Consider the following 21,257-nt stretch of genomic DNA (forward strand, 5'->3'; position numbering starts at 1 on the left):
GTCATGTTGATGTGACACACACATTGGCAAACATTTTCTCCTGTGAGCAACATAAAGTTCAAGACGTTATGAATGGCTTTTTGTTTTTATTTCTTAGTCTTTCCACATTCACTGTGTCTCGTGAGATTATATGAATCCTGCTTATTTTCAGCCCAGCACTAAACTTTTTAAAAGGATCACGTGTTTAAAAGGCTAGTGGACAATTTTTTAGAAGACAGAAATCCTTAGATTTTGGTCCCAGAGTTGAATCTTGGTTAGTGGTGAATGAAAATTCCCATTAAAATTTTAAATTCAGTGATATAAAGTCTTAAAAATAGTTAAATATTAGTCAATTTCATTAAACACTATAAGAGTTATTTACCTTTAAGCCTGTTTCTGGGGCAATTTTGCAATGATTCCCTCCCTTTATCGATTCCCTCTTTATCAGAATCCTTGAGAGGCCCCTGTCATCATTGTCAGTATCATCATCATCATCATGGAACTGATTCTTCTGGAAGATTCTAGGAAAATAAAGAGATGGACGGGATTATGTATAGGTCAGTGTGTGCATATACAATAAGAACAGCTGTCAGACATTAGATGCAAGATACCCATTTCATTTAGGGGAGAATGTGGTCATGAAATCCTGATGTGGTGAATGAAGGAAGCGGTGGGAACAGGATAGTCAATGGAAAGGAGGAGGAAGTGAGTGAATTGGAGAGCATAGATCCTTGGTTAGTTGATCAGCACATTGGTGAGAATGAGGGGAGTGTGATGGCAGAATCATGTCCCTCCCCGGCCACAGGGTAGCCACCTGTGACATGTTACTGTACATGGCAAAAGGGATGACAGATATTTTAGGATTAAAAATCTTAGAGGATTTCTGTCTCCTAAATTGTCTATTAGTTAGCCTTTAAACCCATGATACATTATTATAGATTAGTGCAGGGGCACAAATAAAAAGGATTCATATAATCTCACCAGACAAACTGAATGTAGAAAGGATAAGGAAGAAAAACAAAAAGTCACTTATAAGTGCCTTGAACCATAAATTGCTCATGAGGAAATGTTACACAAGGTGAATGTCACAGCCACATACATACTGCCTGAGTGGGATGGGACAAGGGGATCCAGAGATGAGACAATAGGGTGAGTAGTCTGGATTGTCCAGGTGGGCTGAATGTAATCACAGGGGTCCTTAAAATGGAGGATATTTCCCAGCTGAGTTTAAAATCAGAGGGAGGTGTAGCGATGGAGCAATGTTCAGAAAGGCTGCTGACCATGAAAATGGAGGAAGTTGAGGGGCACAAGCTAAGGAAGGTGGGTGACCTCTGTAAACTGGAAAAAAAAAAGGAAACATTCTCTTCTAGACCCTCTAGGAGGAAGGAACCCTGCTGGTATCTTGAATTTATCCCAATGAGAACTGTGTTGGATCTCTGACATCCACAGCCATAAGCTAATAATTCTGTGCTGGTTTAAGCTATTAAGCTTATGGGAATTTGTTACAGTGGTAATAGGAAAATAACATAGTGAGTGGTAGTGTAAGGGATTAAAGGTCTAGGATGGGGTGTGGAGAGAATTCTGACATTTACACCTAAAAACAACCAGGTGAAGTGGGAAGGTGTTTTAAGGAAGACCTACCTGGCAGGGCTGTCAAGCAGACTGGAGTGAGCGAATCCTTGGAGTTAGAGGAATCAATTAAACCTCACAAGGAAAATAAGAAATAAAATGTAGCAGGGCTTCAGTGTTAGTAGATGTAGGAATGGAAATGGGCAGAGAGATATAAACATTATTTTGAAATTAGCTACAGGTTTGATGACTGCATGTTTGGGAGAGTTAGCCAATGTGTGGACTGAATGCATCCCCTCAAAATCCATATGTCGAAACCTCATCTCCCAGGGTGATGATATAGGGATGCGGGGCCTTTGGGAGGTGATTAGTAGGATAAAATGAGGTCATGAGAGTAGAGCCCTCATGAATGGTATTAGTGTTCTTATACAGGGCCCCAAAGTGCTTGCTTCTCTCTCCTCTCTGGGCCATGAAGATAGTGGGAAGACAGCCATCTTCGAGCTGGCAATCCTCTCCCAGATACATTGACCTTGAAAGCCTCAGCCTCCAAACCATAAGGAATATGCTGGTTGTTTAAGCCACCCGACACACGGTAATTTGTTACAGAATCCCAGACTGACGAAGACAGTGGAGAATGCCACTGTGTTTTGCACTGATTGCCTGGAGAATGCTGAAACCCAGGGAAGTGGGCAGCACAGACGTTTACTCATTTAATCCTGCCAACACTGTAGGGGATAGAGTCTACATTTTCCTCGCTATTTAAAAGGTAAGGAGAAAGAGGCACAAATAATAACAATGACAACGACAACAACAACAACAACAGCAACAATAATTTGTCCAAGATTCACACAGAACTCCCTGGAGGGAGAGTGAGAATTAGTACTTATGCAGGCTGGCCCCAGAGCCCCTGCTCATAACTACTAAGTCAGATCACCTTGCTTATTTAATCAGTTTTTTTCAACTGTGATATGAGTGTACTGTGCCCAGTAACTTATAATTTCAAAATACCTCACTGTAAGGGAAACATTAGTCGCAGGCATTACAACCCACAGAAAGCTAGACATACAAAAATAACTTGTTAAGGCAAGATAACCAATAATGTTTTTAAATATTATACCTGCTGACCCTTTGCAATAAAGTGTTTATTTATAATTCTGTCTGGCTACAGAATAACATCATAATCCTGCATGTGGCTGGTGGCTCCCGTGTTGGACAGCACGGGTCTAGAGAATTTAAATGACTTGCCCAGCCTTGCCCAGGAAGCTCGTGGTGGGATCAGAGCTATAGTCTGGGACTGTTCCTTCCTATCCAAGTCCCTCATGGAAGTTTAGAAGCTTCTCCTTTGGTGCCCAGCTGTCTATCCGTACTTATGACATCTTGTCAGGTGCCCCGGCCTGCTCCTGAACATCAGCCAGAACCCACTTCTGCTCTTTTTTGGCCAGGTAATACCTTCTAGCAACTTCCATTGCCTTCTTGGCATCAGTTTTTACATGGAAGGGTAGTGGCTAGAGAAGGAAATGTGTCCACATGACAGGTTTTTCATAAATATAGTAGGAGTGGTCAAGAGAAGAAAACCTCAGGAATACGAGTGGAAGCAGGTCATTTAATATACCAAATGCGTACTTTCAATGTATGTTTGTGTTTCCGAGTCCACGCTTGTTCTACTCGTGCATTATAGGCCAACACATCAGGAGACAAGGATTTGGGGCAAGAAATAGCGGCTTTAATTTGTAAAGCCAGCGGAGAAGATGGTAGACCAATGTCCTGGAGAACCATCATCCCAAGTCAGAATTCAGGCTCTTCTTATATTAAAAAGGGGAAGCGGGAATGCTTGATTGTTGCAAACTTGGTGTATGAATTCTTTGTTGTTAGAATCCTTTGTTCTTGCAGCTCTTCACCTGGGTCAGATCCGTGTAAACCTCCAACAAGCAAATGTTATTTTCTATTCTGTATCTTGTTATCTTTATACGAATGGAAAAGTGATAATATCCTTCAAAGTCAGAGCCTTGAGAATAGGGTCTCCTGTATATTTCAGGATCTAGGCAACATTGTTTCACAAAAGGTGCAGAAACAGCAAGACTAAGCCTAGGAAACAGGGCACAGGTTTAAAGTCAAAGGAACAGATCTAATATGGAGTCAGATTTGTTCTTTCCTATTTCAGTAGTGCCATGGAGAAGGCACTGTGGGCAGCTTTCTGTAGGGTCCTGGAGGCTTTCTCTCTCAGCCTCTGTGCGCCTCTATTGAAAACCCGTCATCGCTATCTGGCCTGCTGGAAAACCAGTCCGCCTGTTTTGCCCTGAAGTTGTGTTCTGTTTATAACTCATCTCTACTCCTTGGAAAACAACTCAATAAAAACTCAGTTGGTTTCCCACCAGCCCTGAGCAGGGGTGAGGGATAGCATGTTATTATTTTATAAAAAAAAATATAAAAAAGTTTTAAAACAGCACTGGGCACATAGGAGAGAGACAATCAATGCTTCCTGGCTTAAATCGAAAATGATGACTCAGTGAGTCTATGGCTGCTGTATTTGCTGAACTAGTTACTCCTTTGCTCCATTACACATTTATTTTAACTGAAAAAGAAATATATGCATATGGTTAAAAAAATTCAAACAGAGCAAAAAACACTCAAGTGAAAGAAGTTTTCCCTCATCCTCTGTTCTTACACGCCTCCCTGGAGATGCCAATGTTTACAATCCTTTGTGTGCTTTTCCAGATATGCTATGCAAGTTCCCACCAATGTATGTAAATTCCTTTAAAGTTTTACTTATTTTTAACTTTAAGGGATTTAAATCCTCAAGTGGCTTCTGCCACAGTAATAGAAAAGAAGAAATCTGACTCCATATTAGATCTGTTCCTTTGACTTTAACCCTGTGCTCTGTCTCCTAGGCTTCTTCTTGCTTGTAAAACAATGTTGCCTAGAGCCTAAAATATACAGGAGAGCCTATTCTGAAGGCTCTGACCTTTAAGGGTATTTAACACTTTTCCAATCATATAAAGATAACACGTTGCAGAATAGAAAATAACGTTTGTTTTGTTGGAGGTTTACAGAGATCTGACCCAGGGAGATAGCTGCAAGAACAAAGGATTCTAACAAGAAGGAATTCCTACACCAAGAAGTTTGCAAAAACCAAGCACATAGGAAAGCAGCCTGAATTCTGACTTGGGGAGATGGTTTTCCAGGACATTAGTTTGCCATCTAGGTCTACAGAAACTTGCTATTCCATGCCCCAACACTTGGTCTCCCAACTTACTGGCCTGTCCTGCACTGAGGAGAATGAATTTGGACTCAATAACACTTCTACCTACCTAGCAAGTTGGACACTGGGACTGAGGGCAGCTCTCCCACACACAGGGGCCTACGGTGAGCCCTTGATTATTCCCCGAGGTTGGGGTGTGGTTTACCCAGGAGGGATGGGGACTCTACACCAGCACTCAGGCAGTCTGCTCCTTCTGGGGCTCTGACATTTTACCTCCCGCTCCCTGCCAGCGCAACATTTGGGACAGTGGAGCTAAGGCAGAGATCGTGCCTGCCTGTTTCCCAGCGTGTAAAAGGGGAATATGTACTCTTCCCAAGGTAGTTCTGAGAAACAACACCTGCGGGTGCTTGGTTCCCTGAGCAACAGTAAACCTAGCTCCTTGTGGGGGCAACGGGTATGATACCCGTAGGGTTTCTGCAGAGACCTTAGCTGGAGGGCTGGGCCAGGGACGTAAAATATGAGCTGTGGGCAATGACGGGTAAGAGAAGGGTGTATAGGCAGGACTGCTGCCTCCTTCGGGGTGCCACAAGAGGTAAAACGCTTTCTCCCCATCTCTGTTACTCCCCTCCCAATTCCAGATAACTGCCTTCCCTCTGCTCCTCCTGTCCATGTGTCTCCCTCCACTTTTCCCCGCCTCCCCTCCTCCTCCCCTATTCTCCCTCCCTCGGTTCCCCTTCTCTCTCAGGACCCAGAGCGGATCGCTGGCCCTCCTGCGCATGCGCAGTTGCTGCCAGCTGGACCGCGGGTTGGAAGCTCCAGCTCCGAGCCGGGGATCGGCCCCAATGGCTTCTCAGCTCTGTCGCCCTGTAGGCCTTTGGCTACTGCCTGGGGCCGGGGCCTCTGGCTGTGGAAGTGCAAGGTGAGGGGATATCGGGAAAGGGGTGAGGCGGCTGCGGGAGGGCGGTCGGCGTGTCACAGCCCCCCAGGGCGCCAGTCAGCGTGTGTTCAGCTGGATTGCTCGGGCCAGACCCCTCTGCCCGCGCCACCTGCCCCGGCGCCCCGGCCACAGCTGTCCAGGGCCAGGTGTGCCCCTGCGCCTCTTGGCCCAGCCGGGCTCCCCTCAGTCCGCGGATGGCGTCCGCTTCCCCTCTCCCGCCCGCGAGTCCTCCTCTCCCGGGCTTCCTCTCCTAGGCCGCCGACCCGTCCCCACCACTGGGCGGGCTGTGTCCCGGGCGGGCGGGGTCTGCACACCCGGACGGGGCGGGCGGCTTGGGCTGGGGCTGGGGCTGGCCTCCGAGCGGGGCTGCAGCCCGCGTCCCCCACCCCGCTCTCCCTGCCCCGCGACCCCGGGGCTGCCTTCCTCTCCCTTTCCCGATCCCTGAGGTCCAGATTAGCGGCGTGGGCGCTGCTCCCCAGGCTGAGAGCCCGCGGCTGTAACTCCCAGCTTCTCCTGGTGGAGTCGGGAAAAGGGAGCGGCAGTGCTGAGGGAGCTTCTGTCTCCTTGATCAGGATTTCTGCCCCAGGTAAGTACCTTGAACACTTTCAGGTGTTATGATGGCGGTGCTTGTTGATGTCACATGTTTTTATACTGAGAGGGATTACAGTGGTGAAAGCAGGGCTTGGTTCAGTTAAAAATGAGCTGAAGGCATGAGGCTGTCTCATCCTCCATCATTCACTCTCCCAGGGTGAAACGTGAGACTGTCGATCTTAAAAAGATACTTATAGTCCCTAACTAGTCCAGCCCAGCTATTGTGTGTTAACAGGAACAGCACAACCCGAGGCGTTGGAGACCCAGGGACATTGCACTCCTAAAGAGCTCCTGGCAAAATCTGGTTTGTTTTGTTTTTTTTGTTTGTTTGTTTTACTTAAATTGTGGGACAGACTAGTAGTATAGAGGGAAAAATAATTGGCAAGAAGGATTTTTTCATATAACAGCTTTATTGTGATATTGTTCACACACCATGAAGTCCACCCACTTGAATGTTACAATTCAGCAGCTTTTAGCATATTCACATTTGTGCAACCATTATTATTCCAGAACGTTTTCATCACATCAGAAAGACCAGTTGAAATGCATGACCTATCCACCCCTTCCCAGTGGTGGTTCTAAAGAAGTTTCTTGGCTGTTCCTGACCATAAATTAACTTGTTACATTCCATGAAATATCTGGGAGGAATTCTAATCAGAATTGCAATGAATCTGTCTATCAAAGCAGGAAGAATTAATGTCTTTATGGCATAAACTTCTTCTACACATGAATATATCTGGGACCCTATCTTTTCATCTGTCCAGAGCCAGGCCTATGGGAAATCCTCATTAATTCTTGGGTTTGTGAATGATGAGATTCAATACATCATTAGATGCAACTGTAGCCTTTCACTGAAGAGAAAAGTAACCTCGTAGAAGCCAAGTGATTCTCTGATGGTTAGAATGAGTGACCGCCAGTGCTGGAGTATTCGAGTGGACTTGGTGCTTGCAGAGTTCTCCACCACCTACAGCTAAGGGGATTACCGTGTTCTTTTACTTTTTTTTTTTATGGCGTTGCTTTTATTTTTACTTATTATATAAAATTATTTTCTATTGAAGTGTTGTAAATTTACCATGTTAGCTTCAGATGTACAGCAGAGATTCAGTTATAAGCTTATGCATATGTATATAAATGTTTTTCAGATTGTTTTTAGTACAACTCATTACAAGAAATTGAAAATAGTACCCTGTGCTATATAGTAGGTCCTTGTCATTTATTTTATATTTATTAATGTGTATCTGTTAATCCTCCCTTTCCTGCCTGCTAACAACAGTTTGCTTTCTATGTCCATGAGTCTATTTCTAGCAGCACCGTTTTTGCTAGCAATATATGCTGGTTGGCTCTTTTCTGTTTCCGTAGTTGCATCTTATGTGTGGGCGTTTTTCTTCTGGTGGGCCTGTGTGTGGTTTGCACACGTGATAATAGAGATCTGTATTTGGGAGAACTCCAGGCCTCGTGTAGTCCCTCGTATGGAGTGCCCACTGAACTGATGCTTGAACTTGGAAAAAAACAGTAAATGTTGGAATTTCCACTATGGTTGAGACTTCCAGGTTTCTATAACCTCTTTAGCCCACCTAAATTTTGGCTGCACCCAATACTGGATAATTTGGTGGAACTTCATGGTATGGTGGTGTAGAGACAGGGCCTTGTATGCTTCTTCTCTTTCCTTTTTCTAACAATCATTTTCCTGGGCCTTCCAGGTACTCCCCCAGAAGGGCCCAGGGCTGGCTTGGTGTTGCACTGAGGCAATATTTGTTAATAAGTCCCTTTCCTCATCTCTTCTGAGCCTCCATTTCCTTCTCTGCACAATGAAGGCTTAGACTAGATAAGTGCTTTTCAGTTTCTTTTAAAGCCATGTTTCCTTTGAGAAACAGAAAATTCAAATCTCTCCTCCCATCACAACCCTTTAGATTTTGACACGTCCTCCAAGGAGTCACATAGCTCTTTGTGGTAAATTGACGTGATTGTGATTCCACGTGGCACAGAAAAGACTCTTCAGAGATTTATTGCAGGGAGAGGGCAGGAAAGGGGCAGTATGTCACACTTTCTTGTGTGAGCACTGGAGCAAAGGCTTGGGTTTAAATACAGTGTCTGATGTGGCATCCCTCTAATCTTGCACAATGTGATAAACCTCTATCCCTAGTTTCTTAATGTGTCAAGTTGGGGTGGTAATGTTTTAAGGCTTTTGTGAAACATTATACACATAAGCCATTTGTGTCTCGGTAGATACAAGACCTGCTAGAGAGTCGGAATTTCTTTAAAAATACATATATATTGTCCACATCACTCTGTCTGTGTGTATTTTGAAGTTCCTGGAGGGTGAGGGTTGAGTGTAATGTCCATCGTGGGACAGGTGGCCCATGGGTCTGTGTGCCTCAGATTGCCCCCTCCTCCCCAGTCCTCTTCCTCTCAGTCCAGGATGAAGTTCCCTAGTAGATTTACACACAGGTCTTGTGGAAATGGCTTTTCATTTTATTGTTTCACCAAGGAGGGTTGCCATCATGATCTCTGTGGTCAGGTTTTGGTGACCTGAAGGCTATGCAATTGGGGATTTCTATTTTATAAAAAGAAAAAAAATTACAAATACAAAATTAGACCTAGGTTGGTGGCAGGGGCTTTTGAAAGTGGGGACCATTAGCTTTTTTAGCTTCAGGTGCAGTGGCCTCTGGCCACGAGGACACATCCTCATGCTCTGAATTTGGAGGGACCAGTGGGTTCAGTGGGAATATTTACTGAGTGCATCTCATGGGCTGCGCATTCTCTTATTTGTACTGTGTGTTCCTTATTTGAGACGGTGAGCTGATTTAAACTCAATAGCCTCTTTAAAATAATAGACTTTTTATTTTTAGATGTAATGTAGATTCCCATGTAGTTGTAAGAGATAATATGGAGAGGGCCTATGGACTCTTTGCCCAATTTTCTTTAATAGTTCCATCTTGCAAAGTTGGGGTACTATTCATTCGTGACTCACTAACCCTTTTAGGTTTGTGTTATTGCCCTCATTTCTATTTATGAATAAACTGGTGTTGAGAGAAGCACACAGGTCTGCCCAGGTCACCCACGTGGTTAGTGAAGATTTGGGTGGAACGTGGGCTTGGCATTTCCAAGCAGTACCATTATGATGGTCTGTGGCAGGGAGCAGCATTCACTTTGCTTGTTTATTCATTCATTCAACAAACATTTATTGAATAAACTCTGTGGGTCAGATGCTTTCATAGGGTTATCTGATTCTTCAGCAGTATGGAGAATCAGGTAATGTTTTCTTTTTCTTTTTTTTTTTAATATGAGAAAAATATCTCTGAGAGGTTATAATCTCCCCAAAGGAAAAATAGCTCATAAATGAGGGATAGTACATTTGTACAGTTCCTTCTACTTATGCAGGTGGTACCCTAGGCATTTTACATTTGCAAACTTCCATAATCCAGATATATTCTTGTAAGGCAAGAAGTTTTTTTTTAATTGAAGTATAGTCAAGTTTACAATGTTGTGTCAATTGCAAGGTGGTTTTTTTTGAATTTTGAATGGAGAAAATATTTTTTGAGGGGGTTAATTAAGTTTATTTATTTGTTTCATTTTTCTAAAATGAGGTACTGAGGATTGAGCCTAGGTCCTTGAACATGCTAAGCACGTGCTCTACCACTGAACTGTACCCTCCTTCCCAAAGCAAGTTTTCTTACCCATTATTCTGCACCTTAGGAGTTCAAATAAATTGGCGTTGAAATCCAGATATTTTGATCCTACTATGGTTCTTTGCATTATATCCTGCTGAGGGGTGGGGAAGCAGTTCCTTTATTCATTCATTTATTCAGCAGTTTTGAGCACCGACTTTGCATCAGGGCCTGCCTAGGTGCTTGGAAACAGAAAACAAGAAATGATCCTTTTCTGCAGGGGATGGAAGCCTAGACCAAAAGCTGGGTAATGTGATCTGAGCTTCAGTAGCCATGTGCAGATGCTGAGGACAAAATTATCCCCGATTTGCTTGGACTTCCCTTGCCTTCTGGCTGGTGCACACCAGGTCGCCGCATCCCAGTGAGGCCCGCAGCCCACAGCACAGTATGTACATCGATTTACCCTCCCTTCTCGGCAGGGCCTTCAACATGAACGCCCCTGACTACGTGCAGTGCGCTGAGGACCACCAGACTCTCCCGATTGTGGTCCAACCCGTGGGGATCATCTTAGAGAATTTCTTTTGCATCTATAATGGAATCTCCTTGGTGAGCCAGATCAGACCGTGCGGCTCCCAGTGGGCACTCTGTATCTACTATAGGTATCTCTATGTGCCCGAGAATGGATGGAGTGACTTCCAGACCCACCGCAATGTCATGGGCCTTGTCACCATTACTGACTGCCTCTTGGCCAAGACCTTCTAGAAGCTCCACGCACAGAGGAGCTGTATGGCACCACGCTCTACGACTCTCAGCTCTTTGTCTTTGTGCTGTATGGGGAGGTGGCCGAGCAGCCGCACACCGACGTGGCCTTCAATCTACGAGGACTGCAGGGTGGTGGAGAAGAGGATCGACGACTTCACTGAGTCACTCTTCATCTTGCCCAAGTCCAAGTGGCTGGATGGGGACCGCGAAAATTCTGGGGAGAAGACCCCCCTCCTCTACATCCTATTTGAGAAGGAGGACTTCGTGGGACTGGACACAGACAGCAGGCAAGTCAACCTGAAGGCCGGGCCACCCTGGCTGTGTGACAGATTGCTTCCCTACATCCAGAATGGGATCATCAAGGAGGAGGGCTTTCTTGTAGCCAAGGCGGGAAGGAGGTGTAGCCCGCCGGTTTTCAGACGTTTAAAACTAAATCCGCCTTTGTTTCAGAGAGATCCTTTTAGGGTTAGTGTGGACACTTACTCCCCCTTTTCAGCCAGGACACTTGGGGGGACCCCTGGAGTTGCTGTCCAATAGAGTAGCCACAGCTACTGATTTTAGTAGTGCTGGGGAGGAGGCCGGTCTGAGCTGAGATGTGCTGTAAGTCAAATGCACATCAGACGCTGAAACTTGTCTAGTAAAAAGAATATAAACTATCTTGTTACTTTCTATATTGATTACACGTCAAAATGATAGTATTTTACATACAGTAGAATAAGTAAGGTCTGTTCTTAAAATCAGTTACTTGGTTTTTTTTTGTTACATTTTAAACGTGGCAACTGGGAAACGTTATTTACATGACTCTCATTTCATTCCTGTTGGACAGCCTGTCCTGGGACAGTTTCATCCCTTTGCTTATAAATGAGACTCTGAATCCCGAGACGCAGAACGAGGTGCTGGTTGAGCTCAGGGTGGAGCCGATGTCTCCTGCCTCCCAGGCCCAGCACCAGCACGGCTCAGGCCCTCTCCCCTGCCTGACAGCCACCATGCCAAGTTAGGACATCAGAAACACTGCCAGGGGCTTCCGAATTAGCTCCTTACGCAGGGAAAGGCGTGTCACGGTGTATGGGACACAGCAGGGAAAAATTCGTCCTCACTTTGTCCCTGTGATTAGGTCAAAGGCCCCACTCTGCCTTGGAAGTGCAGACGATCACTTCTGGGCTGCCTAACCCCTCACCCTCTACTATGTTTCCCTGTGTATCTTTCAAGCTGTCCCTCGGGCAGAAGAGGGTGAGACGTCTTTGCCGAGAGGTGGTCCCCCTTTACTGGGGAGAGTGAGGTGAGCTGTGTCCCCCCGGCCTACGGCCTCGGGCCTTGAGTCTGGAGAGCGCTCATGGCGGTCCCACAGGTGACGGTCGGAGGACATGGCACGTGCTGCCGGGCCCACTGTGCAGGAGGGGCTCTGTGATTCTCTGTGATTCTAAGGTCAGATTCTACTTTCTTGTTGTTGGTAAGATGGAGGAGAAGATGCCAGAGAATTGATAAAAAGAAAATCCACACCAGTCCTGTGAATGACAGACACAGGGGATCCGTGTCCCACCTGCGTGTGGTGCCTGGCAGGCTCTGGAATAATTTTCACTTCCTCCCCGGACATTCCTCTATGGCTTAAGGAAGGGGAGAGGCATGTCGTGGCCATGATCTGTACTTGTCCTCACAGGGCCCTGTGATCTACATGCCCACACTACACTTCTGCTCCTTGGAGATGAGGTGTCAGGTTTAGGAAACTGGGCACTGCTGAGGGCATAGCTGCCAGAACCGTGCTACACCAAGACTGGCTCCGTTCACCTCACCTGTCACCTCCTGTTGAGTCCTAAGGCGTCATTCAAGGTAGGTGCATCGGTGCAATGAAAGCAGGGACCTCCTTCACCCCCTGGACAGACTGGTGGGTGATCAGTGGAAGCCTGGAGCCCTGCCCCAGCCCCACGCCAGTGCCTCCTATTTTGTCATAGGAGGCACTGGTGACATTTTTGCTCAGCAACTGCTTGGCTCTGATTCTGCAGAGCCAACAGAGAATGCCAGCTTGTTTTTGCCTTTTGAAGTCTGCCCTTGGGATTTGGCGGAGTAGCTGGATGTGTGCTTAGCCCATAGTGGTTGACACTGTCACCATTGTTTACCCAGAACCTCGTGTACCAGGCATGGCTGCCGGCATCAAAATACAGCAGCACATTAAACCTCCCTCCTGGTGGGTCTGTCTGTTCTGGTACCATAAGGGCTCAGCCAGCATCTGAACGTCAGTGAGATAACGTGGCCAGTGAGCTCGGGTCAAGCACGTTCTCCTCCAGTGACTTTTACTCCATTGTTGCTTTTACTATTACACAGTCATTAATTTTTTAAACAATGCTTTGGTTCAGGAGCAGAACCTAATTCTCCCCTGTTCCTCTTGGTGGGAGTGAGTAAAGTTGTCCAGCTTGAAATGCGACCACATTTTGTAGCTCAAAAGCTGTCTACACGCATCTAGGTGAAGTTTTGGTTTGGGGCGCTGACCACGTTGGGGTCCCCCGGCAGCATCGCTCCCCTCAGGCCCCTGCCTTCCCTGGATCAGGAGGTGAGGGTGGGTCTCACCGTCCCCGCGTCCCTGTCCTCATCACACTCACGTAATTTCTTGTAAATGCTGTCAAATTCATTTTTGTTCTCGTGTGTTTCTAATTTTGGCTGTTCCTCTATTCCTTTTTCTATTTTCCTTTATCCCTTATACCACCCCGTGAGCATGTTGTTCGGTCTGAAAATGTGGGCTGTGCACACCCTGCATTGGAATAGCCAGATCGCCCTCTGTGCCGTCTCCATCGCTATAAAAAGCAAAAACTTAACAGTTGCCATGATTCGTATATTATCCTAGTCATCTTATTTTCTACTTTTTTGGAATTTTTGCTATGTTAGCACATCACCCACTGGAGTTTGATATCTGTTAAAGTCCTTGCTTTGAGGAACCTGTTAGTTCGTCCTTATATTTGGTAACAAATGCTCTCTTACTAATTTTGTTTATTTGTTTTGAAGAAGTGAGATGCGAATTGATTTAGGCGGCTGCTGAGGGATTTTTTTCATGGAGTATTTAAACTTGGAAAGTCAAAATCTGCAGCACCTTGCTTGATTCTGGCTTTTACACAAACGTGCTCGGCACACGGTTCCTGGCTGTCGCTGTGTGACGTGCGTGACGGCGCTTCCTGGCCGGCGGTCACTGGTGAGGAAGTGGCCGGCTCGGGGGTGAGCAGCTGCAGGGGACGCTGTTGGAGGAAGCAGTCACCGGTTTTTTGTTTTTTGGTTTTTTTTTTTGCATTCACCTTCCCAGTGCCATTTACTTTACTTTGCATTCATAGAGGGGCAGGCGCGGGCCTAAAACCATGCCACTCTTTTGTTCCCTTTATGAGGCTGGTTTTTCTAAGTATCAGGAAAACATTGCCTTGTCCTAAGGAGCTGGTTCACTTGGATCTGGTGGACACAGGGACCCCTAAATGGGACCATAGCTTCCTCTCTGCTTCAGCCAGTGGGCATTCAGAGCCGGGTCTGTGGTTTGCCTCAGAAGCCGTGCAGGCCTCCCTGCACCGGCCTTTACTTTTACCCCTTTTTGGCAGTAAATAGCTGACTCTGTGTCTGTTGCAGCTGATGTCCACCACTGACGGCCGTGTGGTTATTTTGCGGTAGTGAGTCTCCAACACCCCTGTCAGCCGTGAAGGGACCTTGCATTCTCACCCCGACCCTGGTTCATCTCACCCAGGGAAAGGGCTTGGCCACCACCGTCATGCTGGACATGAGGCCTTGTTTCTCCTTTCATGCTCTGGTCCAAATGTGGACACTTCATCCTTCACTGACTTGGTCTCGCTTGAGACAGTCCAGACTTTCTGAAAGAGTCCATCACATTCTGGGGGGGAACAGAACAGAAGTAAGAGTCGCAAGTAGGAGTCTAGGCTGTCTGGGTTGGCAAATGCAGGCTGGGATCTGTGATGGCCGGTCTGTGCCCTGGAAACTGGCCTTTCCCGTGGCTCCCGAGAGAAAAGGGGTTGGAGCGAGAACAGACTTGCCTGGGTTCCTACCATCCTCATCTGCTCACTGACAGGAGTGTCAGCTAACTAGGAGCTCCCCCAGACCTCGGGCCCTTCAAACCTCAGATCACGGGAGATCCTTGAGTCCCTTCTTCTGGTCCTTCTTTGTGAGAATCCAGTGCCTTCTGAGGTGGCTGGCAGCAGGAGATGCCTCCCCCTCCAGGGAACTCCCTTCGGAGGACTGTGACTCAGTGCACCTTGCTGTGAGCTTGTGGGTTTCCATCGTGCTCCCTGCAGAACCAGACTTGAGACTGGCTTAGCGACAGAAATAACAAGACTGATTCCAGGGCAGGGCCAGGTGGAGGGAACAGTGGAAATTGAATGTGACCTCAAACACCTAGGTGGGTGCTGGGGCTGTTACTAAAATGGGGAGCCTGGGAGGTACCTGCCAGGAATCGAAGTCTAGAGTAAATGGTGGACATAAGGCCTTTTTTTTTGACATATGGCATTTTTAAGATGCCATTTGTCATCCAAGTTAGGACTTCCAAGAGGCACTCGTGTCTATGAGCCTGGGGCTCAGGTGAAGGAGCCGGACTAGAGATACACATTGGGATTCGTCATTCTTAGCTGGTGTTCACAGCCGTGCAAGTGGATCAGCTCATCTCAAGAGGTGCAGACTGTGTCTGAGGGGGGGCAGGGCTGTGCCTGGTTTGGAGGAAAGCCCGGACCATGCAGCTTTGGTGTGTCAGTCAGCGGCGTTTGTGATTTTCAGAGCAATGGCATTTATCCTTAAGGTTCTGGGGGGTGGGCAGGGCCACACAGGAAGAAATCTGAAGAGAGGGTTTTGGCCACGTGTGCGCGTCTTGGGACGATCCAGAGGCTGCAGGGTCCAGAAGGGGAAACTCCTCAGAAGCTGGAGTCGGAGTGGGGAGTTGGGAGAATGTAGTCACACTCTCCTGTGATGAAGGGAGGGAGGCCTAGGGAGTCCGCACCCTAGCGGACTCTCTTTCCCACGAACAAAAGGCAATCAGACAGAAGATTTGAGGTAAGAAGGGATGGGCGTTGGGAGAGGAGCCAACCTGGAGAACGGTGGTTGAACAATTCTTGAATAGTCTCCCTGAAACATAGAGTTAAAAAAACCCAGACTCTTAAGAATATTGATAGTGACTGGGGAGGAGGCAGTTGTTTTTCTGACCTCCTAAGGGTAAGGTATGTATCCGGGGATATACAGAAGAATCGGGCAGTCTGTTCCTGGGGCTTCACCCTTACCAGGGGGAACAGTGCAAGTTTAAAGGGGGAGAAGGGCAGCGGAGGGAAACTAGCCAGGTCCCGTGTCACGTACCAGTCGGCCGCCCTACTTGCGTGTTGCATTCACATCCATGCCTCCCAAGTGGGCGGTGGCAGCCCCGTTTTGAAGATTGGGAAGCCTCCTCAGAGGTTTAAGGAATTGGTTCATTTAGCAGCTAGTAAATGCTGTAGCAGGATTCCAGCAGGGCCTTGTCAGACTTCAAGGGCATGTTCTCTCTACTAATTCCGGTTGTACCTGAAATGGTGAAGTGAGTCAGTTTCGGAGCCTTTCAGAGAAAGTACGCTTTAAGTGCCTCAGGACTGTTGCACAAAGCTCAGTGTTCTTTCATGGTTCGGAACCACCGCAGTGCTTTTTGCCCCACAGATGTAAGGTCTTACTCCTTTGACGATGGCGTGGTTGTAAATGACATACAGGTGCAAAACCACACTTAGCAGCTTCTGAAGGGAAACTCTCCTGTTCTCCCTTGATCGGCTTTCTTCCACGGGATGTAACTGTGCTGCAGCTAAGGCCTGAGCTTTCCGTATGGAGTGAGGGTTTGATATCCAAATTTAGCATAAAACAGTCAGATGGAGAAAATCGAAGATGACAATATATTTTGGGGTTTCATTAGACAAGACATACTATCTGTTAATGGCTCATAAAGCTAATGAAATTGAGTACAGAACATTGCATTTCTTACTTTCTACTGAGAGCTGTCTTCCAACATAAGTTTCTCTGCTTTGGAACTTCAGCTCAGCCACTAGGGCGCCTGTCATTGTGTTGGTGTGATTGCATTTACACAGTGCATGTAATCTGGGCTTCCTTAGCCCCAAACACTCCAGTGCAGAATCATAGGCTGTAGCCATCACTTAGTTATACAAATACTTCTAAAACTATATGATACCAAAAAAAATAAATAAATAAAAATAAAGAGAGAGAGGGAGATTGCCTTTATCAAAGTTCCTTTGGATTTTAACTGCAAAGTGTTGTTGAGCAGCTCTGGTTTCCTTTGGATATGAATATATACATTTCTTTGCATGTAACTTGGATTTCAGGCTTGAACACCAAGCTCTTGTTTTCCATGAGCCACAAAAATCATAGCCAAATGACACACGTATGAAACAGTTTATTCTTTTTATCTGAGACAGAATCCTTGAATTTGGGACTTGAGCTGCGACTTTCCTGTTTGCTCTTCCCACCCCTCTTGTCACCTCACTCCTTTTTCCCACGTGGCCTCCAAGAGGTCATGGTCTCATAGGAGCAGGTGGACAAATACCAGTTGGTCGCCAAGCAGTGCTGCTGTAGATGGAGCCCAGCCAAGAGCTAAAGGACATCATCAGGGAGGACTTCCTGGAAGAAATTGGCTCTACATTCAGTTCTGAGGACAGAGTAAGAGTCAGCCAGGGGAAGGAATCAAGAGGGTGACTCAGGTGGCAGGAGCAGCCCGGGTAGAGGCCTGGAGGCTTGTGGGGTGGGGACTCAGGGAGACTGCCCTGTGTGGTCCAGGGTGGTGGGTGATCCTGCTTTGAAGGACACTGGAGAGGGCCTAGGGGTGGAGGGCTTTGGAGGAGCTTGGTTTTTACTAGAACTGACACAGAAGAGGCAGTGAAGGGTGTCAGCAGGAAGTGACCCTTAGGAGAGCAGCTCTGCCTGTCCTTTTGAGTCCCACCCCTTCATTCTTTTATTCACAACACACGCAATTCTGAGTGTCTAGGGGAGAGGGGGTGGACCTACAGTAGTAAGCAAAATGTACTTGCTTCTTGAGAGCTTAGCAGTGTCAGAAGTTGACTTAGATTAAAATGTTTTATTAACACAGCAGGGCACCTAATCCAAAGTGCGGAGGTTGGAGGGAAGGAAGACTTCCTTGACAAACAGTTAAAATGAGCCTGGAGGCTAGTGGGAAGTAGCAGCAGGTCACGGGGCCCCTGAGGTCACTGGGGACCTGGTACTGAGGTGAGGATGGACAAGCAGGTTCGGGGGTGGGGCTAGAACTCTACCAGGGAGCCTTTGATGGGTTTGAAGTGGGGGAGATGTAATCAAATTTGTGCTTTGGGAAGGCTGCCTTGGCTGTGTGTGTGTGTGTGTGTGTGTGTGTGTGTAGCGGGGAAGAGGGGGAGAGTGTCACCAACTGGGAGGGTCATTAGAAGACCATTCACAGGCTCGGAGGCCACCAGTGGGAGAGGGGCGTCGGGGCTGCTTGGGGACCGCAGGGGCAGAGTGGATGCCGGGTTTCCTTATGTGGAGGGCTTGTTAGCGGGGTCGCTCTAGCGACACCTTGTGGCTGGAAGTAAACAGATGGAGGCCGCCAGGTGGACTTACCTCTTCTCTCCTTCCCTGCCTTGTGTGATGATCTTAGCTCTGCCAACATATGGAACAGAAGAGCTAAGTTCCAGAGTAGCCCAGGACTTTGCTGGGCTCGTTCAAGTGAGAGCAGATAGGATTTAGGCTTGTGTTGAGATCTGTAAGTTAACTTAGCTAGAAACGTCCTGTCTTTTGGATTTTCATAGGGGTAGTAATTCTTGATAAAGATTGCTTTCTTGGTGAGAGGAATTTTAATACAACTGATGTCTTTCTCAAAAAAATATCTTATCTTTTAAGAAATTTAATATTCAAAATAATAGGAATATTTTAAAATGATAAACTAAGGCTTTCGTGTAGTTTCTTTGGTTTCTGAGTTGATGTGTAGGTAGACCCTTTGCATTACATAATAGCACATCTTTGACAGTATTTAAAGAGCTGTTAGTGAGCGCCCCCAATTTGAAAGCATCATTAAAGCTTGCTCTGAAATAGTGAAGTCATATAGGTCTTGTTTGCAGAAGCCAGATATTTGGTTTATAATCTGCAGCATAGCTCCCTTTATAAAATAATAATAGATTCAAAATTAACAAAGTGGAAAATAATTGATTTTTTAAAAAAAATGAAACATAAACTTTCTTGTGCTATTGTTGCAACTGGAAATTTTGAAAAGAAAAATCCTATTGTAATATCATCTAAGTGAAATACATATATGTCTGTCACATTTGAATAGTAACTGCACAGTGGTTTTTGAAGTCAGGATCATTCCAGCTCAGATACTGGCAGTGATGGTTGCTGGTTTTCAATGGAAGAGCCTAAATTTGCTTTCTTAGCTTTATTCTTTTCTTTTCTTATATTTTCTTTTCTTTTCTTTTCTTCTCTTTTCTTTTCTTTTCTCCCTCTCTTTTTTTTTTTTTTGGGTAGTGCGAGGGTTGAGTAGTGCTGTGCCAGCATGATTTGGGGGCAATTTGTGGGCAGATGTCGTGCAGCAGCAGTGAGATATTTCCATGCATTTTACTTTCCGGACATCACCAGGGAACATGTGTGGTTTGTGCCTGCAGGATGGGATGCTGCAGGACTCCCTGGTCCATCAATGTTATGTCTTGGAGCTGCTCCGGTCAGTGAATGATTTTCTGTGGCTTGGAGCTAATGTGGTCTGATGCAGATGATCAGATGTGTAACTAAAGTACTGTTACTTGAAATAAGAGAAAAGCTAGCAAAAATGTCTCTAAAATACAGGATGAGGGAGGAGAATTGGCTGAGCTGCTTACAGTGGGGAATATTCTCAGGTGACTCCCTCACTGTGTCTCCTGTCACTATCCCCCACAGCCCTGCATGGCAGTCCTACTGAAGCAACCATGCACTTTCTCAGAAACGCGCTGAATTTCCTTGTGCCTCTGATTGTTCACTTTTTTTTTTGAAAGCACATCTTGCCCTTTGCTTAAATGCCATCCCTGCTAGCCACCACTTACACTCATTCTTCTGGACCTCGTCCATATATAGCTGCTGAATGAAAGAACAAAATGTAGTATCTCCATTTAGTGGAATATTATTCAGACATAAGAGTGAATAAAACAGAAAAAATAAATAAAGGGGAATATGAAAAAAGCCATCTGCTCTGGGTAGTCCACCCTGACTGCTCAACCCGGCCTTTTCCCTTTGAAACCCCACCCCTTATACCCCACTCTAACTATTTTTGATAGTATTTACCACCTTCTAATAAAGTTTAACATTTTCAAAAAAAAAGAGACATGCTGATACCACTTCAACATGGGAAAGCCTTGATAACAGCACGTTAACTGAAAGGAACCAGACACAAACGGCCACATATTGTTGATTTCAGTGATCTTAGAAATGCCCAGAATTGGCTCATGCAGTGGCAGAGAGCAGATGATGGTTGCAAGGGGCTGGGTGGAGGGGGGTTGTGGAGTGACTGCTAGTGACAGGGGTGTTCTATTGGGGTGATGAAGTGTTCTGGAAATAGATGGTGGTGAGGGCTGCACAACCGTGAGTGTGCAGAAGACTGCTGAGCGCTGTCTCTGGGAGTGCTTGTTGTTGGGGCGGCTTTATTTTGTTCTCATCCTGTAATGTGAAGGGTCATCTTGTGCTGAGACCATTCAACTCCTGTGAGTGGTAAGGCTAAGAGACTTTGCAGAGTCATGTTTCTTTTTTCCCCCTTGCTGAGTGTAGGCAAAAATGGTTTAAGCCTGAGAAAGTGCTCCATATGCAGAAATGTCTTTCAGTTTTGGCTGGTGTAAAAATCTTGTGAGCTTTTTAATCATTTAGGACAGTCTGTAGGGGGAAACAGCCTGTGAAGCCTGGGTGAGACTTGGAAGAGCCGCGCTACCCTCCCAGACACGGGTGGGGATTTCACCCCCATTCAGGCAGTGAAGGGCCAAGACCCGTGAGAGGAGTTGACAGTCATGAATATTTATGTGTATCCGCTGCTTCATCTTGGATATTAATTTCTAGCTGAGTCATTTTGTGGCGGCAGCCTCATCCTACATCAGGAATTTATAGTATCTGCTCTTTGAGGTGAAGAGCTGACAGACTTGATTATTTAACAGTCTATCTTGTATTGATATCTCAGATTCCTTTGTCAATCGCAAAACAGCAGAAATACAGACGTCCTTTAATGCCGATGTGACCTGGAGCAGGTTTAGTTTCTGTACCTCAGTGACCTTATCTGCGTGTGGGGAAGATGATAACAGTGCTTCCCTCAGAGGGGCTGGTGAGAGGAGACTGAGAAGCACAAATGGAAGACTTACACGAGATGCTCATGAATGACAAAATTTAGTGCTCTCAGCCTGGTGAGGCCTCAGGGGCAGAGATGTCAGAACAGAGCAGTCCTAGCCAGAGTTCGATCCGCATTGGCAGGTTTTATGATCACTATCACCACTGTGGGTTATCAGGTAGTTTTAAGACTTGGTAATATGAATTCATGAATAATGTTAAAGACTAGACAACTCAGATCCGGTTTACATAGTTCTCAAGATTTCCTGTGAGAAATGGATATTTTTTCCCCATCTTAAATCTGAGTGGATTCTCTAAA

The 21,257-nt window shown here is 46.2% G+C and overlaps 1 protein-coding gene across 1 annotated transcript in view; it reads left to right on the plus strand.

Annotated features, from left to right (window-relative positions):
- The first annotated feature begins 5,997 nt into the window (after positions 1–5,997).
- Positions 5,998–21,257, plus strand: part of LOC140698887 (uncharacterized) — a 116,427-nt gene continuing 101,167 nt past the window's right edge. Inside the window, exon 1 of the mRNA XM_072970746.1 lies at positions 5,998–6,270. The gene's annotated coding sequence lies outside the window, so the exon portion shown is untranslated. The remainder of the gene's footprint in view (positions 6,271–21,257) is intronic.

The sequence above is a fragment of the Vicugna pacos genome, chromosome 10 (assembly GCF_048564905.1).
Source record: "Vicugna pacos chromosome 10, VicPac4, whole genome shotgun sequence".
Lineage (NCBI taxonomy): Eukaryota > Metazoa > Chordata > Mammalia > Artiodactyla > Camelidae > Vicugna > Vicugna pacos.